Source organism: Bos mutus, chromosome 9 (assembly GCF_027580195.1).
Source record: "Bos mutus isolate GX-2022 chromosome 9, NWIPB_WYAK_1.1, whole genome shotgun sequence".
NCBI lineage: Eukaryota > Metazoa > Chordata > Mammalia > Artiodactyla > Bovidae > Bos > Bos mutus.
Window position 1 is genome coordinate 24,317,611 of NC_091625.1, and position 13,742 is coordinate 24,331,352.

Genomic DNA, 13,742 nt, shown 5'->3' on the forward strand with positions numbered 1-13,742 from the left:
TCCAGGATTGGTACAAATGCCCACTTTATAAAATAAAACATATGCTTGAAGTATAAACATTTACAGAAAATGTTTTCAGTTTGTCACAACAAAATTATTTAGGAAATGTTTAAAAATATTTCTTCATAGATTGAAGCTTGAAGAAAAGTGTATTTCAGTCAGATGAGAAGCTAGAAAATGGCAAGTTTGTGCAGGTTTTTAGGTGGATTTATGGACATTTTCAAGGTCTTTAGAGATTAATAGCATTCATATGATTTAAGCCTAATTTTATGTTAAAACTTTTTTTTCTAAGGAAGTTTGTTTTGTTATTTTTTGGCTATACCTCATGGTATGTGGGATCTTAGTTCCCCAACCAGGGATCAAACCTGTACCCCTTGCAGTAGAAGAACAGAGTCTTAATTACTGGACCATTAGGGAAGTCTGCTTTAAAATTTTTAACTTTTCTCTTTCTTTGGTTCCCATAATGTTCCACAGACCCACATCTGTGTTATTCCTCATGACAATACCACAGAAGAAAAGAGTAGGAGAAAGAGATGATGATTTTTTTTTTCCTCTGAAGAAACAGAGTGTGCAATGAGAGATACATAAAAATGGAAAAGTGATCAAAATGAAATTAACAAACAAGGAAAGTTATCCAAGATGCAATTATCTCTATTGTCATAGAAATGAAAATACAGGAACTTCACTTCAGACACACATCTTTTCAGCAAAGAAGTGGATTTTGGGAAGGAGATGTTTGTCTTTGGCTCAGTGGAGAAGAATCTGCCTGCAGTGCAGGAGACACAGTTTCTATTCTTGGGTCAGGAAGATTCCCTAGAGAAGGAAATGGCAACCCACTCTAGTATTCCTGCCTGGAAAATTCCATGGACAGAGGAACCTAGCAGGCTATAGTCCATGGGGTCTCAAAGAGTCAGACATGACTGAGCATGGGCCTGTTTTTCACCATCCCCATGAAGAGTCAAGCGTTGGACTTACAAAGGGATGGGGCCAGGGCAAGACAGAAGCAGATACCTTCTGTCTTCTTTGTGCAGACAAAGAAGAAAATGGAAACCAGGACCTGAACTGGAGAAAAACTGCACTGAGTATAATGAGTATAATCAAGGGCGGTTTCAATTCCAGCCAGGAAGATGAACTAGCTCAATAAAAAAGCCATACTCAATATTGAGCTGTAATTAAGTGCCAGGCACTGTGTTCATTTCTTCAAATGAGTTATTGTAGTTATTTGACAAAGAACCTCAGTGTGGATAGAACCATCATGAAGACCCATATAGTAATATTAGTATCCCGATTTTATAGATAAGACAACTATTACATAGGGAGATTAAATAGCTTGTCTAAGATCATTCAGAGGGTAAATGGGAGATATAAGACTTGAACCTGGGAAGTCTGGTATTGGGTCCCTCACTGTCGTATGCAGACATCTTAAAGGAGGATTAAATGATCTAAATCCAGGACAAGAGGGTCAAAGAGCAAGGCTATCCAGAGCCTAGGCTGGATTCTGCTGGGGTTTACTTGCTGTTTCTGCTGTCATTGATAACCTCTATTTCCAAGTCTGTGGACCTCCGAAATCTCTTAAAAGGTGCCAGGTAGCTTATATCAAACCATATAGTTCCCCATCCTAGCCACTAGGTGGTGGTTAGTACTGTCAACTTAAAATGAGTATTTGCTAATATGAATAAGGTGAAAAAGGACAAAAGACTTGAGGTTTCAGTGGTTAGAGTTGCACTGAGGTGGTAAGTTACTAGTGGTGAGATGGTGAATTATTTTAAAAAAAGAAAAAAATAATGTGAAAGGGACAGATTCTCTCATTTGCTAAGAGTTTAACTTATTGTATATCAGACACTGAGGTAGAAGATACTGGGAACACAATGATAAGCAGCATAAAGGAGCATGTGGGATATAAATATCTAATTAGGGTTATCTATCAATGGAGTAATTGGATGGATAGAGTTATATACCAGATATGAAATTGAAGAGACATACCCCCAAATGAAGTATGTGCATTTGTGTGTGTCTGTGTGCATATGTGCACACTCAAGGAAAGCTTACAAAAAGTTTAGGTATGAAAATACCAAGATGCAAAGACTTCGCCAAGTAGGCTATAGGATGCAGTATCATGTACAGAACAAATTAGTGCTATGTCAAAGATACTTGTATTATCAAAGTAATAATTATGGTTTTTTTATTTTGGATGACAGTGACTTAAATTTTAATCAGTTGTGTCTGACTACTCCCTGACTATTGAACTATATGTGTCTGAAGATCTTGTCTACCAAACTTTACTTAAATAGTTCCTCACTGTATATAAATCAAACTTTTAGAAATTCTGGTCAGATAACATAGCTAGCATGCATGCTAAGTCACTTCAGTTGTGTCTGACTCTTTGCTACCCCATGGGCCACGTCCACCAGGTTCCTCTTTTCATGGGATTCTCCAGACAAGAATACTAGAGCGGGTTGTCATGCCCTCCACCAGAGGATCTTCCCAAGAATGCTGGAGTGGGTTGCCACGTCCTCCTCCAGAGGATCTTCCTGACCCAGGGATTGAAGATGCGTCTCTTGCATCTCCTGCATTGGCAGGTGGGATCTTTATCACTGGTGCCACCTGGAAGGCCTTACTAGCATTACTAGACCCATTTAATAATAAATGTGTGTGTGATGTGCTCAGTTGTTTCCGACCATTGGAGATCCTATGGACTATAGATTGCCAGGCTCCTCTGTCCGTGGGATTTTCCAGGCAAGAATACTGGGGAGGGTTGCCATTTTCTTCTCCAGAGGTTCTTCCCAACCAGGAATCAAACCTGAGCCTCCTGCATGTCCTGCCTTGGCAGATGGATTCTTTTACCACTGAGCCATTTGGAAAGCCCTTAATAATAAACAGAATGCAGAAAATTGTATGAATATGAAATGAATTCATCTTTTTTTGTGATATATATCAAAGACATATATTAATATGGAAAAAATTTAGAATTTCAAGTTTGAATAAGCTTGATTTTTTTGTGCTTATCACTTTTGTGCTTTAGATAATCTACATTTGGGAAGCTGAGATCAGATATAATTTTTACTATTAGAATACCAGTTAGTGTTAAGATTGTTGTAACATTTGTGTCTCAAGAAAACACCAAGGTTGATATTAACACCCATGTTGGCCAAAGTCAAAGCCTCTGAGTTGTTTCAAGGTACAGTATCACCAGAATGAACCCATGCCTATCACAGGCCCACAGGAGTAATTAGCCTTTTCTAAACTTAGCCTTTTTTTTCTTTTTTTTTTTTTTTAAACTTAGCCTTTTCTAAAGCTTGGTTGCCTAAATTATGATGTCCATGGTATCTGGAAAAATCAGCTGCGAAAATGGCAGTAAGGTATTTATACTGCAGATGTAGACATAGGCTTTCTTGCTAGACCCTCCAAAAGAATGACACTAAAACCTATTTTCTAAAGTAGATCATCTAATATCACATAAAATCATTTAGAGCAAGGAAAATATAAATATTCTTAATTATTCATTTAAACTATCTATACTGAAAAATGAGGAAATTTAAATTCTCACTCTACCTGTATCAATGTGTGTGTCTGCAAACTTCCTGACAAAGCTTGAGTGTGTATCTTTTACTAGAAAGCACACTATAGCAAAATCAGGGCCTCATCAATTAATACTATAATCATGACCACACAGAATCATCAGTCAGTTCAGTTCAGTCCAGTCACTCAATCGTGTCCGACTCTTTGAGACCCCACGGACTGCAGCACGCCAGGCCTCCCTGTCCATCACCAACTCCTGGAGTTTACTCAAACTCATGTCCATTGAGTCGGTGATGCCCTCCAAGCATCTCATCCTGTCATCCTCTTCTCCTCCTGCCTCCAATTTTTCCCAGCATCAGGGTCTTTTCAAATGAATCAGTTCTTCGCATCAGGTGGCCAAAGTATTGGCATTTCAGCTTCAGCATCAGTCCTTCCAATGAATATTCAGGACTGATTTCCTTTAGGATGGACTGGTTGGATCTCCTTGCTATCCAAGGGACTCTCAAGAGTATTCTCCAACACCCAGTTCAAAAGCATCAATTCTTCAGCACCCAGCTTTCTTTATAGTCCAACATGACTATGTCCATACATGACTACTGGAAAAACCATAGCTTTGACTAGATGGACCTTTGTTGGCAAAGTAATGTTTCTGCTTTTTAATATGCTGTCTAGGTTGGTTATAACTTTCTTTCCAAGGAGCAAGTGTCTTTTAATTTCATGGCTGCAGTCACCATCTGCACTGATTTTGGAGCCCCCCAAAATAAAGTCTGCCACTGTTTCCCTTGTTTCCCCATCTATTTGCCATGAAGTGATGGGACCAGATGCCATGATCTTGGTTTTCTGAATGTTGAGCTTTAATCCAACTTTTTCACTCTCCTCTTTCACCTTTATCAAGAGGCTCTTTAGTTCTTCTTCACTTTCTGCCATAAGGGTAGTGTCATCTGCATATCTGAGGTTATTGATATTTCTCCCAGCAATCTTGATTCCAGTTTGTGCTTCATCCAGCCCAGTGTTTCTCATGATGTACTCTGCATATAAGTTCAATAAACAGGGTAACAATATACAGCCTTGGTGTACTACTTTTCCTATTTGGAACAAGCTGGTGGACCATATCCACTTCTAACTGTTGCTTCCTTACCTGCATACAGATTTCTCAAGTGCCTACTTAAATATGAAAATTAACCTATCATTCAGAGAGTTATTCAGAATTTCTTTAAATATTAGACTTTACTTGGTTCTGCAATTTGAAGGTTTTTGGAGGATGTGTTATTTGAACTATTATCTGCAATCTAGATAGAAAAGAGTTTTGGCATAAAATGATGAGTGTAAATGATTTCCAGGAAGAGAGAACACAGAATCAAAGTCGCCAAACTGTGAAAACTTAAAGTTCTCAAAAGATGCAGTGTCTTCCAATTTGGCTAGAATGTTGAGTTACTAACTGAAAAAACTTGGAAATTGGGATAGGAAATTTTGTTTAGTAGCAGATTCTGAGGGGCCTTAGATGTAGAATTCATCATTTTGGTCTTTCTTCTGCAGGTAATATGGACTTGTTGAAAAAGAAAATCTGAGTAGAACAATAATAACCTAAAGAGAAGCAATTCCAGTCTGTCATCTGTTCATGAAAAAAAAATTGTCTGTTGCTACTGAAGAGAACAGATAAGGTATCAACATTCTACAAAGACTTCATTGGTTCCCCAAATACATAACAACAAAGGCAAACAAATTCCAAAGTAAACTTAGAAATATAGATTAATGAAAACATTTACATTATTTGGCTACTAGTTATAGATTTAAAACTACCTAAATCACACAATATACACTTCAGTTGTTTATCATATTTGCTATATTGAGTGGGTGTGTATATGTGGAATTTAAGTATATTGTTGAATTAATTTTATCTTTTACTTATTTGTCTATCAAAGATAACTGCTGTGTGGGATTTTTCATTAAATGTTTGTTTAACATTTTCAACATATAATTATTTGACTATTAAGACCACATCAGAACAACTAAATTACTCCTGAAGCAGCTTATGTCCTCTGATCATTCCTTTTGAAAAACTCTTATATTCAGCATCAAAAACATTTACCCATTTCAGAGAAACCAAAGTTCAATACACATGAATCTATACCATGTTGATGGTATTTTACATATCATATTTGATACTGCTTTAGTTATTTTGCCTATTTCACAAACTTAATTTGAATTTCATCAGTACTGCTTTTGTTCTAATTAAATAACAGTGCTTTAAAGCTTAAGAAAAATGACACTTAAAATAGAACCATCCTTTATCTTCACTGGTCCCTTTCATAGCCTTCCTACCTACCAGTGTGACCTTGCCAAGTGTCAAATACATGGAAATACTTAATGGAATTTTTAAAAAAGTTATGAGAATGTCTCTAAATGCTCTGAGGAAATGATACACAGAAAGGAGATCCTAATCTAAATTTATACCACTGAATTTTGAAGACTCTAAAAAGAATACACTAGTTTGAAGACAGGCCTGAGGTTTTGATTTATTTGTGCTAATGTAAGGCACAACATTAACAAACAAAAGAGGAAAAGAAATATGATCATGTCAGGAGAGACATAAAAAGTATTTGAAAAGTTCAACATCCATTCCTGATAATACACTTGAAAATTTGGAATTGAACAGTTTCAGTTTGATAAAGATTATCTATGAAAAACTTACAGCTAATGTTATGCTTAATGGTGAAATACTGATTCTTTATTACTGAATAATAAAGAAAAGAGTAGAAATCTATTGAAAATAGGAAAATGACAGAGAAAAGTCAATAAAACAGAAAGCTGACTCTGAAGAAAAGCAGCATAATTGATAAACCTCTAGAGAGACTAACAAGGATTGAAAGAGAGAAAATGAAAATAATATCAAGAATGACATGGGTATTATTTACTATAGATCCTGAAGCCATTAAAATCATAATGAGGGAATACACTCATAAATTCAAGAATTTAGGGGAAAAAGACTAATTTATTAAATAGATCAGTAGCAAGAATGTGTCATAAACCAAGTATTATGCATAATAAAATTCTGTATAACTGAATGCTTTTTAAAAAGGTTTATGGTTTTGTATTGTACAAAATATTATGTATTTAAGGAAAAAGCTAAATTTAATGTAGGGTACTTATTCAGGCTATGTTTATACATCATCTTATATGTATATAAAAACATTATATAAAATATTTTTAAAATCCTAAATTATTTCTTTCTTTATGATAACTATTTGAAAGCATTATCTAGTTTACTCCCCTTTCATCCCAGTAAGTCTTCGATGAACTTTGCTTTGCCTTCATCCACACTGAAATTGTTTCTGTCATAATGACCCGCATGCATACAGAGGGTCAGGCTCATTCTTTTGTTCTGAGTGACATGGAAATTGTTTAGAAGATTTGGTCCAATGTGTTAAATAATCTGAGTGTTTTGGAAAACAAAACAAAAAAAACTAATTTGCTGTACCAGTATCTAGGCAGATAAGCAAAGAAAGGGATTCAAGCTGTAATGAATGATTAGGACAAATGGTGCTGATATGTGACATAATATAAAGCCAAAAATTTGTTATTGGCTTGCAATGTGAAGATCGTCTGAGATATGTTGAGCAATGAACGTCCAAGAGAAAATAAAAGAGAAACTTAGTCCTATTTTTAAAATTTTCTAGTTAAGAAAATATTCCTTTGTATTGAAGCCATTTTAAATTGGGTTTCTATCTTGTTATAGCAAAAGGGGCTCAATCAATTTTTTATTGGAGTATAATCGCTTTACTCTGTTGTGTTAGTTTCTACTGTACAGCAAAGTGAATCAGCTGTACATATGCAAATATCCCCTTCTTCTTGGGCCTCCCTCCCACTTCCCCCTCATCCCATCCATCTAGGTCATCACAGAGCACCGAGATGAGCTTCCTGTGCTTTAGAGCATGTTCCCACTAGCTGTCTATTTTACACATGGTAGTGTATATATTCAATCCTAATCTCCTAATTCATCCCCCCTCCCTTCCCCCACACGCATGTCCGTATGTCTGTTTTCTACTTCTGGGTCTCTATTCCTGCCCTGGAAATAGGCTCATCTGTACCAAACAAAGCAAGATATTAAGCTAATTACCCATTTAACAGTGACAGTGAGGCTGTGCTCATAGAAAAAATATCCTTACAGGACTACAGTGTAGACAATACTCTGCTCACAGAGACAATTTGCTTTTTCATCAAAATTCCTTGTCCTGATTATTAATGCCATTATAAGAGCTATGCAGTTGGATGTTTGAATGATTTATCTCCAATATAGAGCTTGTTAATGCTGCAGTGTAAACCTCTCAGACCTGTCACCATCTTTGTTTAGAACAGTAATATCATGTGGTTTAGCTTCTGCTCTTGTGTGTAGTAAGCTAATCACTGATTGAAAATGTGCATAACTTTGTTTTATGCTATTTTATATTTCACGGCAATATCCCTGTTAACATCTGTCAAAGTTGCTATGGAAACTGAAGCATAACATACCATATTATACATAGAGATTTAACATTTTGCTTTATATCCTTTCTGGTGGAAATTTTGTGCATATGTTCAGTTTTATATTACTCTGTATTCAATGTCTTAATTTTCTTTTAATAAAAGCAGAAGTCATTTGATATGCTAATACACTGTCAAATGTAGGGAATTTCTTTCAACCCTTAAAACTATTTTGACTTTATGGTTTTATCAAATAGAGTATATGGGAAAAGGCAATTAAAGCAAATTATGCTTTAGAACACACTTTCCCATATCTAGAAATTAGAAAGCAAAGTCTAAATATTGGAAACTAATAATTACTTAGAAAATATTTGAATTATTAAAAAGATTATGTCATCCAAAAAGAGATTGTGATGTTGTTTAAGAGACAAAATGATCTTTAACCTTCAGGGTTTTATTGAAAATACTTTATGGTAATATAGGAATCAGGGTAAAAACCTATGATATTTCACTTTTGCAAATTAAATTTTATTGGAGTATAGGTGTTTTAATATGTTGTGTTAGTTTCCACTAAATAGCAAAGTGAATCAGTTATACCTATATATATGTCCAGTCTTTTTAGATTTCCTTCCCATTTATGTCACCACAGAATATTGAATACAGTTCCCAGTGCTATACAGTAAGTTCTTATTAGTTACTTATTTTCTATATTATTATTGGTTTTTAGTCTCTAAGTCATGTCTGACTCTATTGCAACCCCATGGACTGTAGCCTGCCAAGCTCCTCTGTCCATAGGATTTCCTAGGCAAGAATACTGAAGTGGGGTGCCATTTCCTTCTCCAGGGTATCTTCTCGACCCCAGGGATCAGACCCATGTGTCTTGCTTTGGCAAGTGGATTCTCTACCACTGAGCCACTAGGAAAGTTCATTTTATATACAGTAGTATATATTAATATATGTCAATCCCAGTCTCTCGATTCACTTTAAAATAAAACAAGCAAGTGGAACAAAGGAAACAAATTAGACTTACAAAACAATCATTTAAAATTATTTAACTGATTATAGTGAGTTGTTTCTCTCAAGAGTTGAGTTGAGTTGTTAGTGGATTACTGTTAATATTGCACTTAGCAGCATAGTTTAAAACTATGGTCTTTCAGGTCATTTCAACCAGTTTTAAGTCTTTGTGGAGGACTGGAACCTGAAGATGGGGAGATGGTCTGAATTGTATTACCCATCTGGTGTGTCACAGAGCATTCCACATTGACCGTTGTTAATTGTACCACTGAGCAGTGTATTTATAATCAATAACATTACAATTTCACTTCAAAAATAATAAAACAATTGTTTAAATGCTAACTCCAAATTTAAAAAAAATCTATAATATTGTAGCTAAATTCTATTTTTAAATGCTTGATTCCTTTGTTTATTTTTCCTGAGTTGTTTCATATCTATTTTTGTTAAGGACTCAATTCCTGTTCTTCAGGTCAGAGACTTGTCTTCTACACATTCATTTGATACACAATAGGCCATGCTTTTGACACTGTATTAAAAATCTCCCTGTAACCATCTTGGGGTAGGCAGAATCTAAGGCGGCCCCCTAATTTTCTCCTGTTGGTGCACACAAGCTGCACGACCTGGAGAATGGAGAAGACCTATGAATATGATGGGTTATTATTCCCTTGATTAGGTTGTGCTGTGTGGAGGGACATTTTCCTGCTGGCTTTAAAGAAGTTGCAGTATTGTGACAGGGCCACGTGGCTAGGATCTGAGGTTTGTCTCTAAAATCTGAGATCAGTCCCTGGGGACCCCGGTCCTACAGCTGCAAGAGACATAGTTCTGCCAACAACCTGAATGAGCTTGGATGAAGACTCTGAGCCCCAGATGGGAACACAGCCTAGGCCAAAATCTTGGTTACATCCGTGTTAGACCCCAGCAGAGACCCCAGCTGCATTGTGCCTGGACTTCTGACCTACAGATACTGTGAGACAGTAAGTAGATGTTGTCTTAAGTCTCTAAGATTGTGGTAATTTGTTTGCAGCAATAGAAAACTAACACAATCTGAGTTCCTTTTCTGTATTCTTTTCATTCCTTTTCAGCCATAGATTAACTAGTAGCAAGAGTGCCCTACATGATTAATCTCAAAATGGGCAATTAAGACAATAATTGTAATGGAAACTTGACTAATCAAGTGCTGCTTATCAGAGCCACTTCTACATTTATATGTATGTGTTTTCTAAATTCAGATATAATGTTTTTAAAATTCCTTGTTGTTCTGTTGCTAAGTTGTGTCCAACTGTGCTACCCCATGGACTGCAGCATGCCAGGCTTCCTTGTCACTCCCGGAGTTTGTGAAAACTCATATCTGTTGAGTTGGTGGTGCTATCTAACCATTTAATCCTCTGACAACCCCTTCTGCTTTTGCCTTCAACCTTTCCCAGCATCAAGGTCTTGTCCAATGAGTCAGTTCTCCGCATCAAATGGCTAAAGGATTGGAGCTTCAGCATCAGCCTTTCCAATACATATTCAGGGTTGATTTCCTCTAGGATTGACTGATTTGATCTTTTTGCAGTCTGAGGGACTCTCAAGAATCTTCTCCAGCATCACAATTCAAAAGCATTAGTTCTTCAGCTCTCAGCCTTCTTTATGGTCCAACTCTCACATCCATACGTGGCTACTGAAAAACCATAGCTTTGACTGTATGAACCCTTGTTAGCAAAGTGATGTCTCTAGTTTTTAATACTCTGTCTAGGTTTGTAATAGCTTTCTTTCCAAGAAGCAAGCGTCTTTTAATTTCATGGCTGCAGTCACCATCTGCAGTGATTTTGGAGCCCAAGAAAATAAAATCTCTCACCGCTCTCACTTTTACCCCTTCTATTTGCCATAAAGTAATGGAACCAGATGCCATCATCTTAGTTTTCTGAATGTTGAATTTCAAGCCAGCTTTTTCACTCTCCTCTTTCACCCACATCAAGAGGCTCTTTAGTTCCTCTTCACTTTATGCTATTGAGAGTGGTATCATCTGCATATTTGAGGTTGTTGATATTTCTCCTGGCAATCTTAGTTTCAGCTTGTGATTCATCCAACTTGGCATATTTCTCATGATGAACTCTGCATACAAGTTAGATAAGCAGAGTGACAATATACAGCCTTGATGTACTCTTTTCCCAATTTGGAACTGGTCTGTTGTTCCATGTCCAGTTCTAACTGTTGCTTCTTGACCCACATACAGGTTTCTCAGGAGATAGATAAAGTGGTCTGGTATTCCCATCTCTTTAAGAATTTTCCACAGTTTGTTGTGATCCACACAGTCAAAGGCTTTGGCTTAGTCAATGAAGCAGAAGTAGATGTTTTTCTGGAATTCCCTTGCTTTCTCTATGATCTAGCAAATGTTGGCAATTTGATTTCTGATTCCTCTGCCTTTTCTAAATCCAAGATTTACATCTGGAAGTTCTTGGTTCACATACTGCTGAAACCTATCTTGAACGATTTTGAGCATAACCTTACTAGCATGTGAAATGAGCACAATATGTCTTTAATTGTTGCTTAAATATTTTCATAAAGTTAGTTTTATGAAATTGCATTGATATAAAAGTCGTTTATGTGGAAGTTTACCTGTTGTGGGCCATGATTATTTTTCCTTACTAAATGTGACCAGCACTTTGTGTCTTAAGGCAGAGTTAGATTTTATGTCATGGCAAAAGGCAGAAGTTATATGTTGGTATTATTACTTTGACAATTTACTTAAACCAAGCTGTCTTAGATTAGATTGATATTATCAAGGTTGAATAATAGTTGAACTGGTTGTAAGTTGGACCCATTTGAAGTTCCTGCTTTTTACTTTATTCACACATTATCATCTCACCTCAGTCAACTAATTCTTCATTGTAAATAGACTGCTATATGTATAAAATCAAAGTCATGTATAGAGGTTAAAAATTAAAAATGAACAAATTTATATCAAACAAATGCAATAAAAATGATGCTCCAAATCTAAATATTGGTATCAGATGCTGCTGCTGCTGCTAAGTAGCTTCAGTTGTGTCCAACTCTGTGAGACCCCATAGAAGGCAGCCCACCAGGCTTCCCCGTTCCTGGGATTCTCCAGGCAAGAACACTGGAGTGGGTTGCCATTTCCTTCTCCAATGCATGAAATTGAAAAGTGAAAGTGAAGTTGCTCAGTCGAATCTGACTCTTAGCAACCCCATGGATTGCAGCCTACCAGGCTCCTCTGTCCATGGGATTTTCCAGGCAAGAGTACTGGAGTGGGGTGCCATTGCCTTCTCCAGAGGTATCAGATGAGAAAGAGTTTAAAGAAAAAGAAAAGCATTAAAGTGAACAAAGTGGTTATTTTTTAGTAGGTGAAAGATACAAAAATACAATGAAATTCTAACAAAATGAAACTTTACAAAGCAAGTAGAATATAAAAATCCATGAAAGAAAATACATTATAAATCAAGGAGAAAAAAAAAACCCCCACAACTATTGAAGAAGACTTCTATACAGTACAATACAATTCAATACAATACAATACTCTCTAATTATTTAAAAACAGATAGGTTAAGTTAGTCAGACAAAGGAAGACGAATATCATATGATATCACTTACATGTGAAACTAAAAAAAGAGAACAGATAAATTTATCTACAAAACAGAAATACAATTATGGATGTAGAAAACAAACAGAGGAGGAAGGATAAATTGGGACACTGGGATTGAAATATACAGACTATTATGCACCATCCTGCTCGGTGTCTGGTACCTGATCGTCAATGCCGTGGTACTGCTGATTCTATTGAACACCCTGGCTGATCCATATCATTACCACTTTTCAAGATCTGAACTCAGGGGTGACTTTGAGTTCATGAATGATGCCAACATGTGCATTGCCATCGTGATTTCTTTTCTCATGATCCTTATCTGTGCCATGGCTACATATGGAGCATACAAGCAACACGCAGCCTGGATCATCCCATTCTTCTGCTACCGAATCTTTGATTTTGCCCTGAACACCTTGGTTGTGGTCACCATACTTGTTTATCCAAATTCCATCCAGGAATACACACGACAGCTGCCTCCTGATATTCCGTACAAAGATGATATCATGTCAGTGAATCCTACCTGTTTGGTCCTCGTTATTCTTCTATATATCAGCATTATCTTGGCTTTTAAGGGTTACTTGATCAGCTGTGTTTGGAACTGCTATCGATATACCACTGGCAGGAACTCCTCTGATGTCCTAGTTTATGTTACCAGCAACGACACTACGTCTTGATTCCAGCTTATGCTTCATCCCCCTGGGCATTTCATATGAGGTACTCTGCATATCGGAGAAGGCAATGGCATCCCACTCCACTACTCTTGCCTGGAAAATCCCACGGACAGAGGAGCCTGGTAGGGTGCAGTCCATGGAGTCGCTAAGAGTTGGATACGACTGAGTGACTTCACTTTCACTTTTCACTTTCATGCATTGGAGAAGGAAATGGCAACCCACTCCAGTGTTCTTGCCTGGAGAATCCCAGGGATGGGGGAGCCTGGTGGGCTGCCGTCTCTGGGGTCGCACAGAGTCGGACACGACTGAAGCGACTTAGCAGCAGCATATATAGAATTATTTACTTTAAAAATTATTATTTAATTTTATTTATCTATTCATTTTTTTTTGATGATGTAGCATGCAGGATCTTAGTTCTCGGACCATGGATCAAACCCGTGCCTCCTGCAATGGAAGCCCAGTGTCCTAAGCACTGGACAGCCAGGGAATTCCCA

The 13,742-nt window shown here is 36.8% G+C and overlaps 1 pseudogene; it reads left to right on the forward strand.

Moving 5' to 3' along the window:
- LOC102265685 (lysosomal-associated transmembrane protein 4B pseudogene) overlaps positions 1-13,251 on the forward strand; it is a 69,894-nt pseudogene extending 56,643 nt beyond the window's left edge.
- Positions 13,252-13,742: the final 491 nt, after the last annotated feature.